Source organism: Salmo salar, chromosome 12 (genome assembly GCF_965601325.2).
Source record: "Salmo salar chromosome 12, fSalSal1, whole genome shotgun sequence".
NCBI classification, from domain to species: Eukaryota; Metazoa; Chordata; class Actinopteri; order Salmoniformes; family Salmonidae; genus Salmo; species Salmo salar.
In genome coordinates this window covers 11710263-11735500 of record NC_138302.1, presented here as the reverse complement: position 1 = coordinate 11735500, position 25238 = coordinate 11710263, and the positions used below count along the sequence as shown (strand labels likewise).

General features: G+C 45.0%; 1 protein-coding gene across 1 annotated transcript in view; it reads left to right on the top strand.

The window, feature by feature from the left end:
- The window catches only part of LOC106594759 (perforin-1), a 47718-nt gene that overhangs the window by 2828 nt on the left and 19652 nt on the right, over positions 1-25238 (top strand). The window lies entirely within an intron of this gene.

Here is a 25238-nt window from a genome sequence, read left to right as displayed (position 1 = left end):
TAGACCACTTTAAACAAAAAAACAAAAAAACCGACAGCCAAACAGTTCTGTCAGGTGCAAAACACTAAACAGAAATTAACTACCCACAATCCCCAAAGGAAAACAGGGTGCCTAAGTATGACTCCCAATCAGCGACAACGATGTACAGCTGTCCCTGATTGAGAGCCATACCAGGCCAAAACAAAGAAATACAAAGCAGAGAAAAAAGGACATAGAATGCCCATCCAAATCACACCCTGACCAAACCTAAATAGAGACATAAAAAAGGCTCTCTCAGGTCAGGGCGTGACAGTACCCCCCCCAAAGGTGCGGACTCCGGCCGCAAAACCTGAACCTATAGGGGAGGGTCTGGGTGGGCATTTCTCCGCGGTGGCGGCTCTGGAGCGGGACGCAGACCCCGCTCCACCACTGGCTCACACCACTTAGGTGGCGCCTCTAGAGCGGGGTCCCTCGCCGCGGGCCCTGGACTGAAGGGCGACTCTGGCTGCGCCGGAGGACAGGCGGGCGACTATGGCTGCGCCGGAGGACAGGCGGGCGACTATGGCTGCGCCGGAGGACAGGCGGGCGACTATGGCTGCGCCGGAGGACAGGCGGGCAACTATGGCTGCACCGGAGGACAGGCGGGAGACTCTGGGAGCTCCGGACTGTAGGGCGTCTCTCTCGGTTCCGGACTGTGGGCCGTCTCTCTACGGGGCACTGTCGCCGGAAGCTCTGGACGGGGCACTGTCGCCGGAAGCTCTGGACGGGGCACTGTCGCCGGACACTCTGGACGAGGCACTGTCGCCGGACACTCTGGACGAGGCACTGTCGCCGGACACTCTGGACGAGGCACTGTCGCCGGACACTCTGGACGAGGCACTGTCGCCGGACACTCTGGACGAGGCACTGTTGCCGGAAGCTCTGGACGGGAACCGCACACTGAAGGCCTGATGCGTGGGGCTGGTTTAGGAAGCGCCAGACTAGGGACACGCACCTCAAGGCTAGTGTGAGGAGTGGGAACAGGACGTACTGGACTGGGCTGATACACTGGAAGCCTAGTGCGTGGTGCTGGCTTTGTAGGCGCCAAACTGAAAACACGCACCTCAGGGCTAGTGCGGGGAGCAGGATACACTGGACCGTAGAGGCGCACTGGCGGTCTCGAGCGCAGGACTGGCACCGCCTGTACTGGCTGGGTGCCCACTTCCCCCCGGCAAATGCAGGACGCTGGCACTGAGCACACCGGCTTGTGGATACTCGGCCTCGACGCCGTGCGCATCACCCCATAGCACGGGGCCTGACCAGTACCACGCTGCCTCTGGTAAGCACGGGGAGTTGGCTTAGGGCTCAACCCTGGCCCTGCCAAACTACCCGTGTGCCCCCCCAAAAAATGTTTTGGGGGGGATGCCTCTCAGGTTCCCATAGCTCCCTTTGCTTGTCCTCCCAGAGTTGACGTTCCAACTCCCATGTCCATCCTTCCCCCCGATGCTCCAAACCACGCTGCTTGGTCTTCTGTTGGTGGGTAGTTCTGTAACGGCCGTCGTTGAAGAGAGTAGACCAAGGCGCAGCGTGGTTAGTGCTCATCATGAATTTATTAAAGATAGAACACTTTAACCAAAAAAAACAAGAAACCGACAGCCAAACAGTTCTGTCAGGTGCAAAACACTAAACAGAAATTAACTACCCACAAACCCCAAAGGAAACAGGGTGCCTAAGTATGACTCCCAATCAGCGACAACGATGTACAGCTGTCCCTGATTGAGAGCCAATACCAGGCCAAAACAAAGAAATACAAAGCATAGAAAAAAGGACATAGAATGCCCACCCAAATCACACCCTGACCAAACCTAAATAGAGACATAAAAAAGGCTCTCTCAGGTCAGGGCATGACAAAGATTTGTTTTTCGATTGGGATGGGACCGGAGAGCTGTCACTGAGAAATTATCCTTACAGCTTTGCTGGGGACAGAACCGGGGAGCTGTCACTGAGAGATTATCCTTACAGCGTTTACTGTGGAAGCTCTTGAGTCAGGTAAAGGGGTCTACACATTCTTTGCAAACGGAGCTGACAGATCAAATCAAATTTTGTTGGTCACATATAAACTCAGCAAAAAAAGAAACGTCACTTTTTCAGGACCCTGTCTTTCAAAGATATTTCCTAAAAATCCAAATAACTTTACAGATCTTTATTGTAAAGGGATTAAACACTGTTTCCCATGCTTGTTCAATGAACCATAAACAATTAATGAACATGCACCTGTGGAACGGTCGTTAACCTCTCTTGGAAATGTGGGACGCTAGCATCCCACCCTGCCAACAGCCAGTGAAATAGCAGGGCGCCAAATTCAAAACAACAAAAATCTCATAATTAAAATTCCTCAAACATACAAGTATTATACACCATTTTAAAGATGAACTTCTCATTAATCCAACCACAGTGTCCGATTTTAAAAAGGCTTCACGGCGAAAGCATACCTTGTGCTTATGTTAGGTCAGCGCCTAGTCACAAGAAAACATACAGCCATTTTCCAGCCAAAGAGAGGAGTCACAAAAAGCAGAAATAGAGATAAAATGAATCACTAACCTTTGATGATTTTCATCAGATGGCACTCATAGGACTTCGTGTTACACAATACATGTATGTTTTGTTCGATAAAGTTCATATTTATATCCAAAAATCTCAGTTTACATTGGCGCATTATGTTCAGTAATGTTTTGCCTCCAAAACATCCAGTGATTTTGCAGGGAGCCACATCAATTTACAGAAATACTCATCATAAACGTTGATATAAGTTACAAGTGTTTGACATAGAATTAAAAATACACTTCTCCTTAATGCAACCGCTGTGTCAGATTTCAAAAAAGCTTTACGGCAAAAGCACACCATGCCATAATCTGAGTACAGCGCTCAGACACCAAAACAAGCCATACAGATACCCGCCATGTTTTGGAGTCAACAGAAGTCAGAAATAGCGTTATAAATATTCACTTACCTTTGATGATCTTCATCGGAATGCACTCCCAGGAATCCCAGTTCTACAATAAATGTTTGTTTTGTTTGATAAAGTTCATCTTTATGTCCAAATACCTCCTAAACTAAATATGTTTAGTCCAGCATTCCAAATTCACATAGCGCGCGTGTTTAGTCCAGACGAAAAGTCAAAATAGTTCCATTACAGTTCGTAGAAACATGTCAAACGATGTATAGAATCAATCTTTAGGATGTTTTTATCATAAATCTTCAATAATATTCCAACCGGACAATTCCTTTGTCTTCAGAAAGGAAAGAGAATGTGGCATGCGCTCACGGCCGCGCGCATGACTGAGCTCATGCCTTTCTGCCAGACACCTGATTACAATAGCTCTTATTCTCTCCCCATTCACAGTAGAAGCCTGAAACAACGTTCTAAAGACTGTCGACATCTAGTGGAAGCCTTAGGAAGTGCAATATGACCCCACAGACACTGTATATTGGATAGACAATCACTTGAAAAACTACAACCTCAGATTTCCCACTTCCTGGTTAGATTTTTTCTCAGGTTTTTGCCTGCCATATGAGTTCTGTTATACTCACAGACATCATTCAAACAGTTTTAGAAACTTCAGAGTGTTTTCTATCCAAATCTACTAATTATATGCATATTCTAGCTTTTGGGCCTGAGTAGCAGGAAGTTTACTCTGGGCACCTCATTCATCCAAGCTACTCAATACTGCCCCCCTTTCCCAAAGATGTTTTTAAGACACTAACAGCTTACAGACAGTAGGCAATTAAGGTCACAGTTGTGAAAACTTAGGACGTTAAAGAGGCCTTTCTACTGACTCTGAAAAACACCAAAAGAAAGATGCCCAGGGTCCCTGGGCAAATGCAAATTAATTACTTAAAAATCATACAATGTGATTTTCTGGATTTTTGTTTTAGATTCCGTCTCTCACAGTTGAAGTGTACCTATGATAAAAAATAAAGACCTCTACATGCTTTGTAAGTAGGAAAACCTGCAAAATCGGCAGTGTATCAAATACTTGTTCTCCCCACTGTATGTATATATTGTATTTTATACCATCTATTGCATCTTGCCTATGCCGCACGGCACTACGCATCCATATATTTATATGCACATATTCTTATTCCATCCCCATACATTGTGTGTATAAGGTAGTCATTGTGAATTTGTTAGATTACTTGTTAGATATTACTGCACTGTCGGAACTAGAAGCACAAGCATTTTGCTACAGTCGCAATAACATCTGCTAACCATGTGTATGTGACCAACACAATGTGACTTAATTTGATTTGATTTGAGCAACAGAAACTAAAGCTTCAGCACAAGGAAAGAGAACGTGAGGAGAGATTGGAGCAACAGAAATTCAGACTTCAGCAGAAGGAAAGGGAAATAGAACATGAGGAGAGATTGGAGCAACAGAAATTTAGACCTCAGCAGAAGGAAAGGGAAGAGAACTTGCAGCCAGACTAGAACAAGAAGAATGTGCGGATGCCATGACTGCGGCAGCTTTCCAATCTTTGGGGTTCTCAGACGATACGAAAGAGAGGTTGAACAGGCCAGTAATATGGGTTGCAACAATTGCGGCGTATCATTTTAGAAAGAGAAGGTCCAGATTGTCTAGCCCAGCTGATTTGTAGGGGTCCAGATTTTGCAGCTCTTTCAGAAAATCAGCTATCTGGATTTGGGTGAAAGAGAAATTGGGAGGGCTTGGACAAGTTGCTGTGGGGGTTGCAGAACTGTTGACCGGAGTAGGGGTAGCCAGGTGGAAAGCAAGGCCAGCCGTAGAAAAATGCTTATTGAAATTCTCGATAATTGTAGATTTAATCTTTGGTGACAGTGTATCCTAGCCTCAGTGCGGTGGGCAGTTGGGAGGAGGTGCTCTTATTCTCAATGGACTTTACAGCGTCCCTGAACCTTTTGGAGTTCAGGATGCAAATTTCTGTTTGAAAAAGCTAGCCTTTGCTTTTCTAACTGCCTGTGTATATTCGTTCCTAACTTCCCTGAAAGGTTGCATATCGCGGGGGCTATTCGATGCTAATGCAGAACGCCACAGGATGTTTTTGTGCTGTCAAGGGCAGTCAGGTCTGGAGTGAACCAAGGGCTATATTTATTCCTGGTTCTACATTTTTTGAATGGGGCATGCTTATTTAGATGGTGAGGAAAGCACTTTTAAAAATAACCAGGCATCCTCTACTGACGGAATGAGGTCAAAATCTTTCCAGGATACCCGTGCCAGGTCGATTAGAAAGGCCTGCTCGCTGAAGTGCTTTAGGGAGCGTTTGGCTGTGATGAGGGGTGGTCGTTTGACCGCGGACCCATTACGGACGCAGGCAATGAGGCAGTGGTTGAGGACAGCAGAGGTGTATTTAGAGGGCAGGTTGGTCAGGATGACATCTATGAGGGTGCCCGAGTTTATGGATTTTGGGTTGTACCTGGTAGGTTCCATGATAATTTGGGTGAGATTGAGGGTATCTAGCTTAGATTGTAGGACGGCCGGGGTGTTAAGCATATCCCAGTTTAGGTCACCTAACAGTACAAACTCGGAAGATAAATGGGGGGCAATTAATTCACATATGATGTCCAAGGCGCAGCTGGGGGCTGAGGGTGGTCTGTAACAAGTGGCAACAGTGAGATACTTATTTCTGGAATGGTGGAATTTTAAAAGTAGAAGCTCGAATTGTTTGGGCACAGACCTGGATATCATGACAGAACTCTGCAGGCCATCTCTGCAGTAGATTGCAACTCCACCCCCTTTGGCAGTTCTATCTTGGCTGAAAATGTTGTAGTTGGGGATGGAAATTTCAGAATTTTTGGTGGCCTTCCTAAGCCAGGATTCAGACACGGCTAGGACATTAGGGTTGGCGGAGTGTGCTAAAGCAGTGAATAATATAAACTTAGGCGCTTCGGATGTTAACAGATATGCACGTCCTACAGCCTCTCTACAAATCAATCTCAAAATCTGCTGTAATAGAAGACGTTTTCCATGATAGAAACCTTCAGGAATTAAAACAGCAATCTGTAACCATTACATAAAACAAGTGTAATATACTGCACAGTGCATATACTGTACAGTGTTCAGACCATTTGACATTTTCCACATTTTGTTACGTTACAGCCTAATTCTAAAATGTATGAAATTCTTTTTTTCCCTCTACACACAATACCCCATAATGGCAATGCAAAAGGAGTTTATTTTTTATTTTGCAAATGTATTAAATATCAAAACGGAAGTATCACATTTACGTAAGTATTCAGACACTTTACTCAGTACCTTTGTTGAAACACTTTTGGGAGTGATTACAGCCTTGAGTCTTCTTGGGTAGGACACTACAACCTTGGCACACCTGTTTTTGGGGCGTTTCCCCCATTCTTCTCTGCAGATCTTCTCAAGCTCTGTCAAGTTGGATGGGGAACGTCAATGCACATGTATTTTCAGGTCTCTCCAGAGATGTTCGATCAGGTTTAATTCCGGGCTCTGGCTGGGCCACTGAAGGACATTCAGAAACTTGTCCCGAAGCCACTCTTGCATTTTCTTGGCTGTGTGCTTAGGGTCATTGTCCTGTTGGAAGGTGAACCTTTGCCCCAGTCTGAGGTCCTGAGTGCTCTGGAGGAGGTTTTCATCAAGGATTTTTCTGTACTTTGCTCCGCTCATCTTTCCCTCAATCCTGACTAGTCTCCCAGACCCTGCCGCGGAAAAACTTCCCCACAGCATGATGTTGGACCCACCATGCGTCACCGTGGAGATGGTGAAAGGTTTCCTCCAGACATGACGCTTGCCATTCAGGCCAAAGTGTTCAATCTTGGTTTCATCATACCAGAGAATCTTGTTTCTCATGTTCTGAGAGTCTCCAAGCGGGCTGTCATGTGCCTTTTACTTAAGTCTGGCCATTCTAGCATAAAGGCCTGATTGGTGGAGTGCTGCAGATATGGTTGTCCATCTGGAAGGTTCTCCCATCTCCACAGAGGAACTCTGGAGCTCTATCAGAGTGACCATCAGGTTTTTGGTCACCTCCATCGATTGCTCAGTTTGGCCGGGCGGCCAGCTCTAGGAAGAGCATTGTTGGTTCCAAACTTCTTCCATTTAAAAATGATGGAGGCCACTGTGTTCTTGGGGACCTTCAATGCTGCAGAAATGTTTTGGTGCCCTTCCCCAGATCTGTGCCTCAACACAATCCTGTCTCGGAGCTCTAAGGACAATTCCTTCGACCTTATGGCTTGGTTTTTGCTCTGACATGCACTGTCAACTGTGGGACCTTATATAGACAGGTGTGTGCCTTTCCAAATCACGGGCTGCCCAGTGACACGAGCCGACCAGACAAGCTAAATAACTTCTATGCTCGCTTCGAGGCTAGTAACACTGAAACATGCATGAGAGCACCAGCTGTTCCGGACGACTGTGTGATCACACACTCCGCAGCCGATGTGAGTAAGACCTTTTAAGCAGGTCAACATTCACAAGGCTGCAGGGCCAGACGGATTATCAGGATGTGTACTCCGAGCATGTGCTGACCAACTGGCAAGTGTCTTCACTGACAATTTCAACCTCTCCCTGTCTGAGTCTGTAATACCAACATGTTTCAAGCAGACCACCATAGTCCCTGTGCCCAAGAACACTAAGGTCACCTGCCTAAATGACTACTCACGTCTGTAGCCATGAAATGCTTTGAAAGGCTGGTCAGGGCTCACATCAATACCATTATCCCAGAAACCCTAGACCTACTCCAATTTGCATACCCCACCAACAGATCCACAGATGATGCAATCTCTATTGCACTCCACACTGCCCTTTCACACCTGGACAAGAGGAACACCTATGTGAGAATGCTATTCATTGACTTCAGCTCAGCGTTCAACACCATAGTGCCCTCAAAGCTCAACATTAAGCTAAGGACACTGGGACTAAACACCTCCTTCTGCAACTGGATCCTGGACTTCCTGACGGGCCGGCCCCAGGTGGTAAGGGTAGGTAACAAAACATCTGCCACGCTGATCTTCAGCACGGGGGCCCCTCAGGGGTGCATGCTCAGTCCCCTCCTGTACTGTTCACTCATGACTGCATGGCCAGGCATGACTCCAACACCATCGTTAAGTTTTCTGATGACACAACAGTGGTATGCCTGATCACGGACAACGATGAGACAGTGTATAGGGAGGAGGTCAGAGACCTGACCGTATTGTACAAGGACAACAACCTCTCCCTCAACGTGATCAAGACTAAGGAGATGATTGTGGACTACAGGAAAAAGAGAACTGAGCACGCCCTCATTCTCATCAATGGAGCTGTAGTGGAGCAGGTTGATAGCTTCAAGTTCCTTGGCGTCCGCATCACCAACAAACTAACATGGTCCAAGCACACCAAGACAGTCGTGAAGAGGGCACGACAAAACCTATTCCTCCTCAGGAGACTGAAAATATTTGTCAAGGGTCCTCAGATCTTCAAAAGGTTTTACAGCTGCACCATCAAGAGCATCATGACAGGTTGCATCACTACCTGGTATGGCAAATGCTCGGCCTCCGACCACAAGGCACTACAGAGGGTAGTGCGTACGGCCCAGTACATCACCGAGGCCAAGCTTCCGGCCATCCAGGACCTCTATACCAGATGGTGTCAGAGGAAGGCCCTAAAAATTGTCAAAGACTCCAGCCACCCTAGTCGTAGACTGTTCTCTCTGCTACCACATGGCAAGTGATACCGGAGCTTCAAGTCTAGGTCCAAGAGGCTTCTAACAGCTTCTACCCCCAAGTCATAATAAGACTAATCAAATGGCTGCCCAGACTATTTGCACCCCCCCCCCCCCCTTCTACATTGCTGCTACCCTGTTATTATCCACACATAGTCACTTTAATAACTCTACCTACATACATATTACCTCAATTACCTCGACACCGGTGTTCCCGCACATTGACTCTGTACCGGTACCCCCTGTATATTGCCCCGCTATTGTTAGTTACTGCTGCGCTTTAATTATTTGTTATTCTTATCTCTTACTTTTTTTAGGTCTTTTCTTAAAACTGCATTGTTGGTAAATGGCTTGTAAGTAAGCATTTCACTGTAAGGTTGATTTCGGTGCATGTGACAAACACAATTGGATTTGAATTTCATTTTGAGTCTCATTGCAAAGCGTTTGAATCTGTTATTTATTTTTAATACATTTACAAACATTTCTAAAAACTTGTTTTTGCTTTGTCATTATGGGGTATTGTCTGTAGATCGATGATGGGGAAAAAGGTATAACTCTACTGTAGCCAACCTGTTACCTGCCCAGCCTGTTCTCCTCCAGGTATAACTCTACTGTATCCAACCTTTTACCTGCCCAGCCTGCTCTCCTCCAGGTATAACTCTACTGTAGCCAACCTGTTACCTGCCCAGCCTGTTCTCCTCCAGGTATAACTCTACTGTATCCAACCTGTTACCTGCCCAGCCTGCTCTCCTCCAGGTATAACTCTACTCTAGCCAACCTGTTACCTGCCCAGCCTGCTCTCCTCCAGGTATAACTCTACTCTAGCCAACCTGTTACCTACCCAGCCTGCTCTCCTCCAGGTATAACTCTACTCTAGCCAACCTGTTACCTACCCAGCCTGCTCTCCTCCAGGTATAACTCTACTGTAGCCAACCTGTTACCTGCCCAGCCTGCTCTCCTCCAGGTATAACTCTACTGTAGCCAACCTGTTACCTGCCCAGCCTGCTCTGCTCCAGGTATAACTCTACTGTAGCCAACCTGTTACCTGCCCAGCCTGCTCTCCTCCAGGTATAACTCTACTGTAGCCAACCTGTTACCTGCCCAGCCTGCTCTCCTCCAGGTATAACTCTACTGTAGCCAACCTGTTACCTGCCCAGCTTGCTCTCCTCCAGGTATAACTCTACTGTAGCCAACCTGTTACCTACCCAGCCTGTTCTCCTCCAGGTATAACTCTACTGTAGCCAACCTGTTACCTGCCCAGCATGCTCTCCTCCAGGTATAACTCTACTCTAGCCAACCTGTTACCTGCCCAGCCTGTTCTCCTCCAGGTATAACTCTACTGTAGCCAACCTGTTACCTACCCAGCCTGCTCTCCTCCAGGTATAACTCTACTGTAGCCAACCTGTTACCTGCCCAGCCTGCTCTCCTCCAGGTATAACTCTACTGTAGCCAACCTGTTACCTGCCCAGCCTGTTCTCCTCCAGGTATAACTCTACTGTAGCCAACCTGTTACCTGCCCAGCATGCTCTCCTCCAGGTATAACTCTACTCTAGCCAACCTGTTACCTGCCCAGCCTGTTCTCCTCCAGGTATAACTCTACTGTAGCCAACCTGTTACCTACCCAGCCTGCTCTCCTCCAGGTATAACTCTACTGTAGCCAACCTGTTACCTGCCCAGCCTGCTCTCCTCCAGGTATAACTCTACTCTAGCCAACCTGTTACCTGCCCAGCCTGCTCTCCTCCAGGTATAACTCTACTCTAGCCAACCTGTTACCTGCCCAGCCTGCTCTCCTCCAGGTATAACTCTACTGTAGCCAACCTGTTACCTACCCAGCCTGCTCTCCTCCAGGTATAACTCTACTGTAGCCAACCTGTTACCTGCCCAGCCTGCTCTCCTCCAGGTATAACTCTACTGTATCCAACCTGTTACCTGCCCAGCCTGCTCTCCTCCAGGTATAACGCTACTGTAGCCAACCTGTTACCTACCCAGCCTGCTCTCCTCCAGGTATAGCTCTACTGTAACCAACCTGTTACCTACCCAGCCTGCTCTCCTCCAGGTATAACTCTACTGTAGCCAACCTGTTACCTGCCCAGCCTGCTCTCCCCCAGGAAAACCCCAACTGAGCACCTAAGTACTTTTTACAGGAACTCCCTTCAGCTAGGAATGTTCCATCACGATAGCGCCAAAACACATTTCTACCATAAATGCATAATTTCCCATGGACATATACCATAAACAACGGTTTTACATAAACACACACACTTCAATAACTTGTGCCATAACTTCTACTTTAAGTCACACAATACATTAATGAAGTAATTCACCCCCGCGATAATTCATCACTTTGGTTAATCCCGTCAACCAATAAATGTTCCTCGATGACTCAAAGACTCATTTGCCTCATGCGTAATGCACTTCAACAAGGATAAAGCATGGCGCTTCGAACAAACACAGAAGTAGGTTACATGACATGATTATACTCTACCGATACTTTGATTGTTATTCTAATAATGTATTTCACATTGTTAGAACATGCACGTTTAAATGGGCAGCTTTATACATGGTAGAAACATTAAGAAATTACATTGTTTTAGTAACTGGCGTGCACAACAAACACTGGACTTTGGCGCCTTATGTGAAAGTATTGTTGGCAAATGGAATACGCTACTCAATCCAGCATTCTCTTTGGTTTCAGAATTCTTGACTTACCTTGAAGAGATAAAATAAAGACTTTCTTCAACCAATATTTTGTTTGTGTCATTGTCTACAAGTCATGGACATGTGCTCCAAGACACTTGGCCACTACAATACACTTTTGTTTTCCGCATGCCCACCTCAAGACCCCCAGACAAGCATGATTCCACCTGGGAAGGGAGAAGTGGAATACAGAGCCCTATACTCATAGAGTTTGGTCATTGAGGTTTCTACCAAAAATACTATGATGCATTGACATGACATGATATAATTCTATATGGCAGCCATGTTAGCTAACCATTATTACATGGGCAATATTAATAGCAGTTCATGGAATTTTCAGAATTTCAAACAATGCTATGACTGAATGTCTCAAAATAGAATTTGGATAAATGGGGTACAGCAGAAACATGGTGTCCTTTATGAAAGTTGGCCATATACAATGCATTCGGAAAGTATTCAGACTCCTTGACATTTTCCAATTTTTCCTTATTCTAAAATGTATTAAATATTTTTTTCCCCATCATCGATCTACAGACAATACCCCATAATGACAAAGCAAAAACAAGTTTTTAGAAATGTTTGTAAATGTATTAAAAATAAATAACAGATTCAAACGCTTTGCAATGAGACTCAAAATTAAATTCAAATCAAATTGTGTTTGTCACATGCACCGAAATCAACAGGTGTAGACCTTACAGTGAAATGCTTACTTACAAGCCATTTACCAACAATGCAGTTTTAAGAAAAGACCTAAAAAAAGTAAGAGATAAGAATAACAAATAATTAAAGCGCAGCAGTAACTAACAATAGTGGGGCAATATACAGGGGGTACCGGTACAGAGTCAATGTGCGGGAACACCGGTGTCGAGGTAATTGAGGTAATATGTATGTAGGTAGAGTTATTAAAGTGACTATGTGTGGATAATAACAGGGTAGCAGCAATGTAGAAGGGGGGGGGGGGGGGGGGGTGCAAATAGTCTGGGCAGCCATTTGATTCGTCTTATTATGACTTGGGGGTAGAAGCTGTTAGAAGCCTCTTGGACCTAGACTTGAAGCTCCGGTATCACTTGCCATGTGGTAGCAGAGAGAACAGTCTACGACTAGGGTGGCTGGAGTCTTTGACAATTTTTAGGGCCTTCCTCTGACACCATCTGGTATAGAGGTCCTGGATGGCCGGAAGCTTGGCCTCGGTGATGTACTGGGCCGTACGCACTACCCTCTGTAGTGCCTTGTGGTCGGAGGCCGAGCATTTGCCATACCAGGTAGTGATGCAACCTGTCATGATGCTCTTGATGGTGCAGCTGTAAAACCTTTTGAAGATCTGAGGACCCTTGACAAATATTTTCAGTCTCCTGAGGAGGAATAGGTTTTGTCGTGCCCTCTTCACGACTGTCTTGGTGTGCTTGGACCATGTTAGTTTGTTGGTGATGCGGACGCCAAGGTACTTGAAGCTATCAACCTGCTCCACTACAGCTCCATTGATGAGAATGAGGGCGTGCTCAGTCCTCTTTTTCCTGTAGTCCACAATCATCTCCTTAGTCTTGATCACGTTGAGGGAGAGGTTGTTGTCCTTGTACAATACGGTCAGGTCTCTGACCTCCTCCCTATACACTGTCTCATCGTTGTCCGTGATCAGGCATACCACTGTTGTGTCATCAGAAAACTTAACGATGGTGTTGGAGTCATGCCTGGCCATGCAGTCATGAGTGAACAGTACAGGAGGGGACTGAGCATGCACCCCTGAGGGGCCCCCGTGCTGAAGATCAGCGTGGCAGATGTTTTGTTACCTACCCTTACCACCTGGGGCCGGCCCGTCAGGAAGTCCAGGATCCAGTTGCAGAAGGAGGTGTTTAATCCCAGTGTCCTTAGCTTAGTGTTGAGCTTTGAGGGCACTATGGTGTTGAACGCTGAGCTGAAGTCAATGAATAGCATTCTCACATAGGTGTTCCTCTTGTCCAGGTGTGAAAGGGCAGTGTGGAGTAAAGGGGGTCTTTTGTTGTTCATATACATGATGTACGTCAAGGCTATTCTATTCTGATTGGCCAGAGTTTCCAAAGAGTTTGAACTAAAGAATTAAACTTAGAACGTTGATTTGTCCTTGATGTATATTGTTCATTAGATCTGTAATGTATTGGTTCATCTGTTGGGGATTCTCTCCACAGGTTACATAAAGGCTAGATGGCGTCCAGTTACAGACGGAAGTGATGTAATAATCATCATTCGAAGCAGTAGTGCTTTTCATTGTTAATGCAACAGCACAAATGGAAACCCCGATAGTGTAGAAATTTGAACCATCCTGTTGGAATTTCTTCTCATCACCAAATATGGCCGACATTCTAAAAATGTTCTCATCGATGAAACATTCGATCTCAATACAATTTTCTGTTCCCAACACTACAATATGTCATGAACAGAGTGCACTAAGTTTTGTAGACTTGACCCTTTGCCAAAGTTTCTAAACATTGCAAGAGATAATGTAGTTATTGCACATGCGCACTTCACAGAGTAGGCATTCCCTAACGGAAATATGCAAATACAGGCTAAAGAATGACAATAGGATCTTGCTAGCTTGTGCTTGGCTCTCCACCTTGTTCGTTCTGCCCACTGTCTTTCATTTTCTCATTGCAAACAACGCAGAGTAAATATATTGGGTTAAAAACCTGTTGAGGACAGACGTTCCGCTAGCGGAACGCCTAGCCAATATCCAATGGAACAGCGTGGCGCGAAATACAAAAACCTCAAAAATCCAATAATTTCTATTTCTCAAACATACACAAACAAACTATTTTACACCATTTTAAAGATACACTTCTCCTTAATCCAACCACATTGTCCGATTTCAAAAAGACTTTACAGAGAAAGCAAAACTTTAGATTATGTTAGGAGTGTACATAGACCGAAATAACCACACAGCCATTTTCCAAGCAAGCATATATGTCAATAAAACCCAAAACACAGCTAAATGAAGCACTAACCTTTGATGATCTTCATCAGATGACACTCCTAGGACATTATGTTACACAATACATGTATGTTTTGTTCAATCAAGTTCATATTTATATCCAAAAACAGCTTTTTACATTGGCGCGTGATGTTCAGAAAATGTATTCCCACCAAAAACTCCCGGTGAATTTACAAAAATACTCATCATAAATGTTGACAAAATACACAACAATTATTTTAAGAATTATAGATACAGAACTCCTTTATGCAACCGCTGTGTCAGATTTTAAAATAGCTTTATGGAGAAAGCACATTTTTCAATATTCTGAGTACATAGCTCGCCATCACGGTGAGCTATTCAGACACCCGTCAAGTTCGGGCCAACCTAAACTCAGAATTAGTATTAGAAATATGCTCTTACCTTTGCTGATCTTCGTCAGAATGCACTCCCAGGACTGCTACTTCCACAAGAAATGTTGTTTTTGTTCAAAATAATCCATAGTTATGTCCAAATACCTCAGTTTTGTTCGTGCGTTTAGGTCACTATCCAAAGGGTAACGTGCGAGCGCAATTCGAGACACAAAAAGTCAAAATGTTCCATTACCGTACTTAGAAGCATGTCAAACGCTGTTTAAAATCAATTTTATGGTGGTTTTAACGTAAAATTGCGATAATATTCCAACCGGACAATAGCGTATTAATTCAAGGAGAAAAATAAAAAACAGCGTGCTCGCGGGAATGCGCATATCCAATCCCTTTGTTGCTAGGCAGACCACTCAGTAACTGAGCTCCTATACTCTGCCCAGTGACAGGAGAAGGCTCAAACCACTTTCTGAAGGCTTTAGACAGCCAATGGAAGCCTTAGAAAGTGCAACGTAACAGCACAGATACTGTAGTTTCGAAAGGGACTAGAAAGAAGAACTACAATTCTCAGATCCTCCACTTCCTGGTTGACTTTTTCTCAGGTTTTTGCCTGCCATATGAGTTCTGTTATACTCACAGACACCATTCAAACAGTTTTAGAAACTTCAGAGTGTTTTCTATCCAAATCTACTAATAATATGCATATTCTCATTTCTGGGCAAGAGTAGTAAACCAGTTTAAATCGTGTACGTTTTTTCATCCGTCCGTGAAAATACTGCCCCCCCTATCCATATCAGGTGTATTACCAGTATCTTTGGCAATAGCTAACTAGAGTCCCCTTGTGATGACAGCTTGACCACTAGGTGCTAACTAACTCATTTTTACAATTGCAAACATGACTGTGAAGAAAGCCTTGAAGGCTACTTTTGCACTTTCACCTCACTAGTGCTGTCTTATGCTAGCTAGCCGTATTGCAGCATGCTGTCATTAGCTAGCTGCATAGCCAGCCAAAAGTACCAGCTAACTAGCTCGAAGGTAGCTAGTTGCTTGCTAGTTTGTTGAAACAATGAAATATAGCTAGTCTAGCTTTGTTTGTAGTGTCAAAGTGATTACACAATATCTAAATTTTGACAGCTTACAGACATTTCTGTTGTTCATATGGCGGGTTGAACAATAGAGAGTTACATTTAGGTACTATACTGTTGATATTCTGTATATCATTCAGCTAAATAGGTACTATACTGTTGATATTCTTTATATCATTCAACTAAATGGGTACTATACTGTTGATATTCTGTATATCATTCAACTAAATAGGTATAGGTTCTTTATTTCTTATAAGTGTCTACTGTTTCTTCTAAGCTACTAGGTTTCTGTTTATTTTTTCTCTTTTACAGAACTGTCAATACAAATGTTTACGACCTAGAATATAGCTGACTAATACTGTACATATACCTAGAATATAGCTGACTAATACTGTACATATACCTAGAATATAGCTGACTAATACTGTACATATACCTAGAATATAGCTGACTAATATTGTACATATACCTAGAATATAGCTGACTAATACTGTACATATACCTAGAATATAGCTGACCAATACTGTACATATACCTAGAATATAGCTGACTAATACTGTACATATACCTAGAATATAGCTGACTAATACTGTACATATACCATTGAAGCATCATACAACCCTGTTCTGAAGATGCTCAGTAACAGTGTTGTTGTGCAGTGGTCAATAACATGAAATTATGCTCAATGAGAAAAAGCTATTGATAACCCCAACTAGTGAACTTTGTCTTAGTTTGCGTCAGTGATCTGGGGTTGGACTTGGCTCGTTAGTTGTGTGAACATGTTATACACGACGTCAGAGCTCAAGATCTGTGCTTTTTACTTACAGCAGTTCTGAACTTGAGCACCATCCCTCATGCTAATTGGCCAGCTTTTGCAATTTTTTGTTGTTGTCTGAGTGAGGGAAATGCTGTTAACCAAACAAAGGTTTGGCAGTGGCAATTATCGGGATAATGGTAAAATGCTAAATATTTCACCTAATCATTATCTTTTGGTGCAACAACTCTGGGTGTGTGTGTGTGTGTGTGTGTGTGTGTGTGTGTGTGTGTGTGTGTGTGTTGTTGAGAAGACTATGTAATCCCAATGATAATTAATAATAATGAGACTCTGTAATTTTAATAATAAGTAATAATAATAATCTAATAATTATTATTCTGTAATTCTGGAGACTTCCTGGGGAAAAGTTATAAGACCAGCAGAAAGTCCGTTTTTAGACTTCTGCCAAAAGTAAGGAGATAAGATTTTCTTGCCAATGAACTCAGGACTGTTGAAATCCACAAGAACACACAAACTCAAGGTCACAGCTGGTACAACGCCCACACAGGCTAATGGCTACACACCCAGGCAGTATATATAAACACACATAGAATTATATGCACATTTACACGCACGTACAATGGTTGTATGTCGACAGACAAACGGCATCTCAGGGGAAAACATAGGTTCTGGAAAGCCTGTATACTAAATACACACACTCTGACACACACCTATCCCAAAAAAACATATACACTTACAGAATACTGAAGGGTTGATGAACAAGTGATTGAGTGATTAAGTACGTGAATGAGTGATTCAATACATGAATGAGTGATTCAATACATGAATGAGAGATTAAATACTCACATAACACTGAACCCCTGTCACACACTAACACCCCCCCCTCACAGCGGTGAGCCAAGGTCGTAATACAGGGAGAAAATGGGGTAGAAAATACACTTGTGGTCATATCACCCTGAACACGCCTGCCCTTGTCTGATCTCGGTGGCTGAGCAGCGCCGGGCCTGGTTAGTACTTGGATGGGAGACCACCTGGGAATGCTCAAAACAATACATTTATAAAATACATGAAGACCAAAAGTAAAGTAGGAAATAATTTTTGTAGAAAATAATATTTTTGTTCGATGGGGAAAGGACCGGGGAGCTTTCACTGAGATTATCCTTACAGCGTTTACTGTGGAAGCTCGAGTCAGATAAAGGGGTCTACACAGTCTGTGCAAATGGAGCTGACAGATCAAATCAAATTGTATTGGTCACATATATACGTGTTTAACAGATGTTATTGCAGGTGTAGAGAAATGCTTGTGTTTCTAGCTCCAACAGTGCAGTAATATCTAACAAGTAATATCTAACAATTTCACAACAATCCAACACAAATCCAAAGTAAAGGAATGGAATTAAGAAGAGCAATGTCAGAGCGGCAAACTAAGATACAGTAGAATAGAATACAGTATATGAGATATGTAAACATTATTAAAGTAACCAGTGTTCCATTATTAAAGTGGCCTGTGATTTCAAGTCTATGTAAATAGAGCAGCCGCCTCTAAGGTGCTACTGATGGCTTTTTAACAGTCTGATGGCCTTGAGATAGAAGCTGTTTTTCAGTCTCTCGGCCCCAGGTTTGATGCACCAGTACTGACCTCACCTTATGGATGATAGCGGGGTGAACAGGCAGTGGCTCGGTGGTTGTTGTCCTTATATTTTACAACAGTGGGCTAATTTTACAACATTGGGCTAATGAAAAAAGTGGAGTGGAGTTCCCCTTTAAATGTATAAAACTCACTAAAAGGAGATTGTAACCTCTGAAAACCTTGTACCTTACTTGTATAAATATTAGTCACATACTGTGTAAATTGTTTTGTGGTGTCAGGATTTCATGTTATTAGTGTATTGTGTTCTTGAGGTAATATGATGAAACTAGCTTGCTAGCATTTACAGGCTTCGGATTTCCATGTATATTTAGAGGTTGGACGTTGGCACGCTGGGCGCACCAATTGATGTCACCTTGTTATTAAGTATGTGTTACACCTGTGCTGGCTGTCATCTCGTTAGTCAGAAGGTTTTTCAACTGTGCTGGCACAGGTGATATTGAAGAGCGGCTTGAGAGATGTGGAGGGTTAACCTTTAGTTGGCTCTCCCTATTTCATCCCTGTTTTGTTTTGCTCCACTTTTTGGTTTGCTTCCTTTTTAAGTTTGGTGTGGGTTTTTATTTTGTTTACCTCTTCTTGGGAAAAATTAGTGGGTTTCTTTTTGGTCCCAGTTGTTGTTGATAGTCAACTTTCAGTGGACACCTCCATGAGAGTCTTTCAGAACCCCTCCTAGAACCCCACCTGTTTTGTTTTGGTTGTTGTTAGTGACTGTTTGTTACTTTTCCCTTCTGTTTGTGCGTCAAGTTTTGGTTTCTTGCAGGGGAACGTAACAAAATGGAGGCTCATCCGGGATACTGTTTCCTCTAATCACCTAGTTGAAGCTCTACCATGCCCAGATATTTTAGTGTTCAAAAAAATAATTGGTAGAGTTTCTGTCACTGACATCCAACTGCCCAGAGGCTCAGTTGGTAGAGCATGGTGTTTGCAACGCCAGCATGGTGTGTGCAACGCCAGGGTTGTGGGTTCGAATCCCACGGGGGGCCAGTACAAAAAAAAAAAAAAAAAAAAAAATGAAATGTATCCATTCACTACTGTAAGTCGCTCTGGATAAGAGCGTCTGCTCAATGACTAAAATGTTATAAGATAAAAGGAATCATTTTTAAAGTTGCATAAACACACAGGCTAATAATAAAATAAAATAATGGACTTTAAATTAGAAGCATTTGTGGAAAACTCTACATGGGAGATTCTAGATAAATGTACAAAGGCGATTCTGCTCGTCATTGCAAAGCATAATGACATCAAAGTTGCACATGCCAATTCAAAAGCAGTAGTCCAACTGCTTTGGTTGAGGAGGAAATCCTTCCGGAGAGGGAGGATGACGGAAAGGGTCCAACGGGTGGTAGAGTACATCCCATAGACATGCAACTGAGGTAGAACTAAAGGTAAAATTAGAGCTTGAGCACCAGGAAAGGGAAAGAGAACGTGAAGAGAGATTGGAGCAACAGAAATTCAGACTTGAGCACCAGGAAAGGGAAAGAGAACGTGAGGAGAGATTGGAGCAAAAGAAATTCAGACTTGAGCACCAGGAAAGGGAAAGAGAACGTGCAACCAGACTAGAAGAATGTGCTGATGCCATTTGATTAAAAGAGATGGAGCTGGAAGCGCGACGAAAGGAGATAGATCTGGAAGTACTCCGAATCAAGTCAGGCCATCATGCACCCTCAACAGTTGCCTTTGTATCATGATAAGGTGTAGTTTCAGTACTATCGAGGTTACCTAGCCAGCTACACTTTCAAACAAAATCAACAACGCAGCCACTGCTAGCTAGCCTACTTCACCAGCCAGCAGTACTGTATCATTTTAATCATTTTAGTCAATAAGATTTTTGCAACGTAAGCTTAACTTTCTGAACATTCGAGACGTGTAGTCCACTTGTCATTCCAATCTCCTTTGCATTAGCGTAGCCTCTTCTGTAGCCTGTCAACTATGTGTCTGTCTATCCCTGTTCTCTCCCCTCTGCACAGGCCATACAAACGCTTCACACCGCGTGGCCGCTGCCACTCTAACCTGGTGGTCCCAGCGCGCACGACCCACGTGGAGTTCCAGGTCTCAAGCAGCCTCTGGAACTGCCAGTCTGCGGCCAACAAGGCAGAGTTCATCTCAGCCTATGCTACCCTCCAGTCCCTCGACTTCTTGGCGCTGACGGAAACATGGATTACCACAGATAACACTGCTACTCCTACTGCTCTCTCCTCGTCTGCCCACGTGTTCTCGCACACCCCGAGAGCTTCTGGTCAGCGGGGTGGTGGCACTGGGATCCTCATCTCTCCCAAGTGGACATTCTCTCTTTCTCCCCTGACCCATCTGTCTATCGCCTCCTTTGAATTCCATGCTGTCACGGTTACCAGCCCTTTCAAGCTTAACATCCTTATCATTTATCGCCCTCCAGGTTCCCTTGGAGAGTTCATCAATGAGCTTGACGCCTTGATAAGTTCCTTTCCCGAGGATGGCTCACCTCTCACAGTTCTGGGTGACTTTAACCTCCCTACGTCTACCTTTGACTCATTCCTCTCTGCCTCCTTCTTTCCACTCCTCTCCTCTTTTGACCTCACCCTCTCACCTTCCCCCCCTACTCACAAGGCAGGCAATACGCTTGACCTCATCTTTACTAGATGCTGTTCTTCCACTAATCTCATTGCAACTCCCCTCCAAGTCTCCGACCACTACCTTGTATCCTTTTCCCTCTCGCTCTTATCCAACACTTCTCACTCTGCCCCTACTCGGATGGTATTGCGCCGTCCCAACCTTCGCTCTCTCTCTCCCGCTACTCTCTCCTCTTCCATCCTATCATCTCTTCCCTCTGCTCAAACCTTCTCCAACCTATCTCCTGATTCTGCCTCCTCAACCCTCCTCTCCTCCCTTTCTGCATCCTTTGACTCTCTATGTCCCCTATCCTCCAGGCTGGCTCGGTCCTCCCATCCTGCTCCGTGGCTCGACGACTCATTGCGAGCTCACAGAACAGGGCTCCGGGCAGCCGAGCGGAAATGGAGGAAAATTCGCCTCCCTGCGGACCTGGCATCCTTTCACTCCCTCCTCTCTACATTTTCCTCATCTGTCTCTGCTGCTGAAGCCACTTTCTACCACTCTAAATTCCAAGCATCTGCCTCTAACCCTAGGAAGCTCTTTGCCACCTTCTGATCCCTCCTGAATCCTCCCCCCCTCCTCCCTCTCTGCGGATGACTTCGTCAACCATTTTGAAAAGAAGGTCGACGACATCCGATCCTCGTTTGCTAAGTCAAACGACACCGCTGGTCCTGCTCACACTGCCCTACCCTGTGCTTTGACCTCTTTCTCCCCTCTCTCTCCAGATGAAATCTCGCGTCTTGTGACGGCCGGCCGCCCAACAACCTGCCCGCTTGACCCTATCCCCTCCTCTCTTCTCCAGACCATTTCCGGAGAACTTCTCCCTTACCTCACCTCGCTCATCAACTCATCCTTGACCGCTGGCTACGTCCCCTCCGTCTTCAAGAGAGTGAGAGTTGCACCCCTTCTGAAAAAACCTACACTCGATCCCTCCGATGTCAACAACTACAGACCAGTATCCCTTCTTTCTTTTCTCTCCAAAACTCTTGAACGTGCCGTCCTTGGCCAGCTCTCCTGCTATCTCTTTCAGAATGACCTTCTTGATCCAAATCAGTCAGGTTTCAAGACTGGTCATTCAACTGAGACTGCTCTTCTCTGTGTCACGGAAGCTCTCCGCACTGCTAAAGCTAACTCTCTCTCCTCTGCTCTCATCCTTCTAGACCTATCTGCTGCCTTTGATACTGTGAACCATCAGATCCTCCTCTCCACCCTCTCCGAGTTGGGAATCTCCGGCGCGGCCCACGCTTGGATTGCGTCCTACCTGACAGGTCGCTCCTACCAGGTGGCGTGGCGAGAATCTGTCTCCGCACCACGTGCTCTCACCACTGGTGTCCCCCAGGCTCTGTTCTAGGCCCTCTCCTATTCTCGCTATACACCAAGTCACTTGGCTCTGTCATATCCTCACATGGTCTCTCCTATCATTGCTATGCAGACGACACACAATTAATCTTCTCCTTTCCCCCTTCTGATAACCAGGTGGCGAATCGCATCTCTGCATGTCTGTCAGACATATCAGTGTGGATGACGGATCACCACCTCAAGCTGAACCTCGGCAAGACGGAGCTGCTCTTCCTCCCGGGGAAGGACTGCCCGTTCCATGATCTCGCCATCACAGTTGGCAACTCCCTTGTGTCCTCCTCCCAGAGTGCTAAGAACCTTGGCGTGACCCTTGGTGTGACCCTGGACAACACCCTGTCGTTCTCCACTAACATCAAGGCGGTGACCCGATCCTGTAGGTTCATGCTCTACAACATTCGCAGAGTACGACCCTGCCTCACACAGGAAGCGGCGCAGGTCCTAATCCAGGCACTTGTCATCTCCCGTCTGAATTACTGCAACTCGCTGTTGGCTGGGCTCCCTGCCTGTGCCATTAAACCCCTACAACTCATCCAGAACGCCGCAGCCCGTCTGGTGTTCAACCTTCCCAAGTTCTCTCACGTCACCCCGCTCCTCCGCTCTCTCCACTGGCTTCCAGTTGAAGCTCGCATCCGCTACAAGACCATGGTGCTTGCCTATGGAGCTGTGAGGGGAACGGCACCTCCGTACCTTCAGGCTCTGATCAGGCCCTACACCCAAACAAGGGCACTGCATTCCTCCACCTCTGGCCTGCTCGCCTCCCTACCTCTGAGGAAGCACAGTTCCCGCTCAGCCCAGTCAAAACTGTTCGCTGCTCTGGCACCCAAATTGTGGAACAAGCTCCCTCACGAAGCCAGGACAGCGGAGTCAATCACCACCTTCCGGAGACACCTGAAACCCCACCTCTTTAAGGAATACCTAGGATAGGATAAAGTAATCCTTCTAACCCCCCCCCCCCCCCCTTAAAAGATTTAGATGCACTATTGTAAAGTGGTTGTTCCACTGGATATCATAAGGTGAATGCACCAATTTGTAAGTCGCTCTGGATAAGAGCGTCTGCTAAATGACTTAAATGTAAATGTAAAATGTAAACAGAGTTTGATATTGGTCGGAACAGCAGACTTGTACCGCCTTTCAACGAAAAGGAGGTGGGCGTATATTTTACTCTGTTTGAGTGAATTGCCACATCCCTAAAATGGTCACGAGATATTTGGTCACAGCTCCTCCAAAGTGTTCTTGTGGGAAAAGCTCAGAAAATGTACACCGCTTTATCTCTTGACCAGAGTTCAGATTATGACAGTAAAGCTGTAAAGCTGATATCCTTCAGGCTTACGAGTTTGTCCCAGAAGCATACAGACAACAGTTTCATAAATGACAAAAGACAATCGCAAAGCCATGTTGAATTCATAAGGGAACAACCATGTATTTTTTTAGTGGAGAGGTATTAAGGACCTTGAGGATTTAAAGACACTCATACTTCTCGAGCAGTTCAAGAATTGTCTTCATGAAGGGGTTGCTACCTAAAACGACCTTCTCAAATGAAGCACCCAGTAGTTATCCACACCCCCTAGCCTACCAGTGAAGGGGGTGTCATTCATTTTGGGAAATTATTTGGCTGGAGGGAAGGTCGTTACAAATCCTGTCATTTGTATGGAATCCTGAGTAGAGGAAACTGGTTGGTTATCAGAAATGTAACCTAGAGTGTTCCCAGCGTGTGCCGTTACACGTGCTATGTCTAAGAAATTTGCAGGGAGAAAGTCTAGTGTTGAGGAGGATGTCAGCGATCCCACTATGTTCGATCTGTCTGAGACGTTTATGTGTGATCCTGTTTCAGTCAACCCCCTGAGTTGACCTCTCCTTTCAAAACACCAAAGGTGAGTGAGTTTGTAGGACCACTGAATGAAGTGAGGGTCCTAACAGTTGATACTTCAATGTCTAGGAAGGAGCTGATTTCTGAACAGAGTAAAGCCAACACCTCCTTGGCCGCCTTTCCTTCCAGTTCTCTGCTGCCAATGACTGGAACGAATTGCAAAAATCTTGTATCTCCCTCACTATCTGCGGAGAAGTCGGTGGAAACCGGTAGTGATCTTCTGCCTGTGGCCACTACCGTCAGCATTGACTATAGTCTTCCTTGAGAACACGAGAAAAGCGCAGTACTCATTCAGAGCATAAGGAAAGCCCAATAGACCCTGTACCTGTTGGACAGCTGAGCAACTCAGAGATTCTGGAAAACCTTGATGTATTTTTGGCACACCTACCTGCAGAGGAAAAAGGCAACATTGTTGCACTGCTTTTAGAATATCAGGGTTCATTCTCAGATGTGCCAACTCAAACATTGACGTTGGGGACTCTGCCCAAACCAAACAACATGCTTATTGAGTGAATCCTGAAAAGAGAGAGAAACTCTGCAGTGAGGATGAGTTCATGCTTGAGCACAGAATTGTACAACATGGCAACATTCCGTGGAGTTCACCCTGCATATTAGTACCTTGAACACGAAAACAAATCTGTTGCAGCACCTTAGCGTTATATTAGCACCTAAGGAGGATGGGTCTCTGGCTTTGTTTCAATTTTGGGAAACTCAATACCATTACTAAGTTGGACTCGTACCCTTTGCCCAGGGTCGATGATTGTGTTGACTGTGTTGGTGCTGCTAAGTACGCTAGCAAGTTCAATATGCAGAAGGGATATTTGCAGGTCTCTCCGAGCGTGCCAAATAATTGCCTGCATTTGTCACTCCTGATGACTTTTCCTACCTTCTGCCTTGTCCTCTGGGACATCTTTCATCTCCCTTTCGGGTTACAAAATGCTGGAACCCTTTTTGTCTCTGCACCAGTGCTAGCTGCTCCGGATTTCCGTCGTCCATTTGCTTTGTACACCGATGCCAGAGATGTAGGAGCAAGGGCTGTTTTATCATTACAGGGTATTGACGAGCATTTTTTATTTAACCAATTTTGGAATCAGGCTGTAACGTAACAAAATGTGGAAAAAGTCAAGGGGTCTGATTACTTTCCGAATGCACTGTATATAGCGCTTTCATTTCAAGTAACAAAGACCTTCACATCATGGAGTTTAAACAGTCTCTCTCTCCTTCTCTCTCCCCCACACCTCTCACTTTCTCTCATCC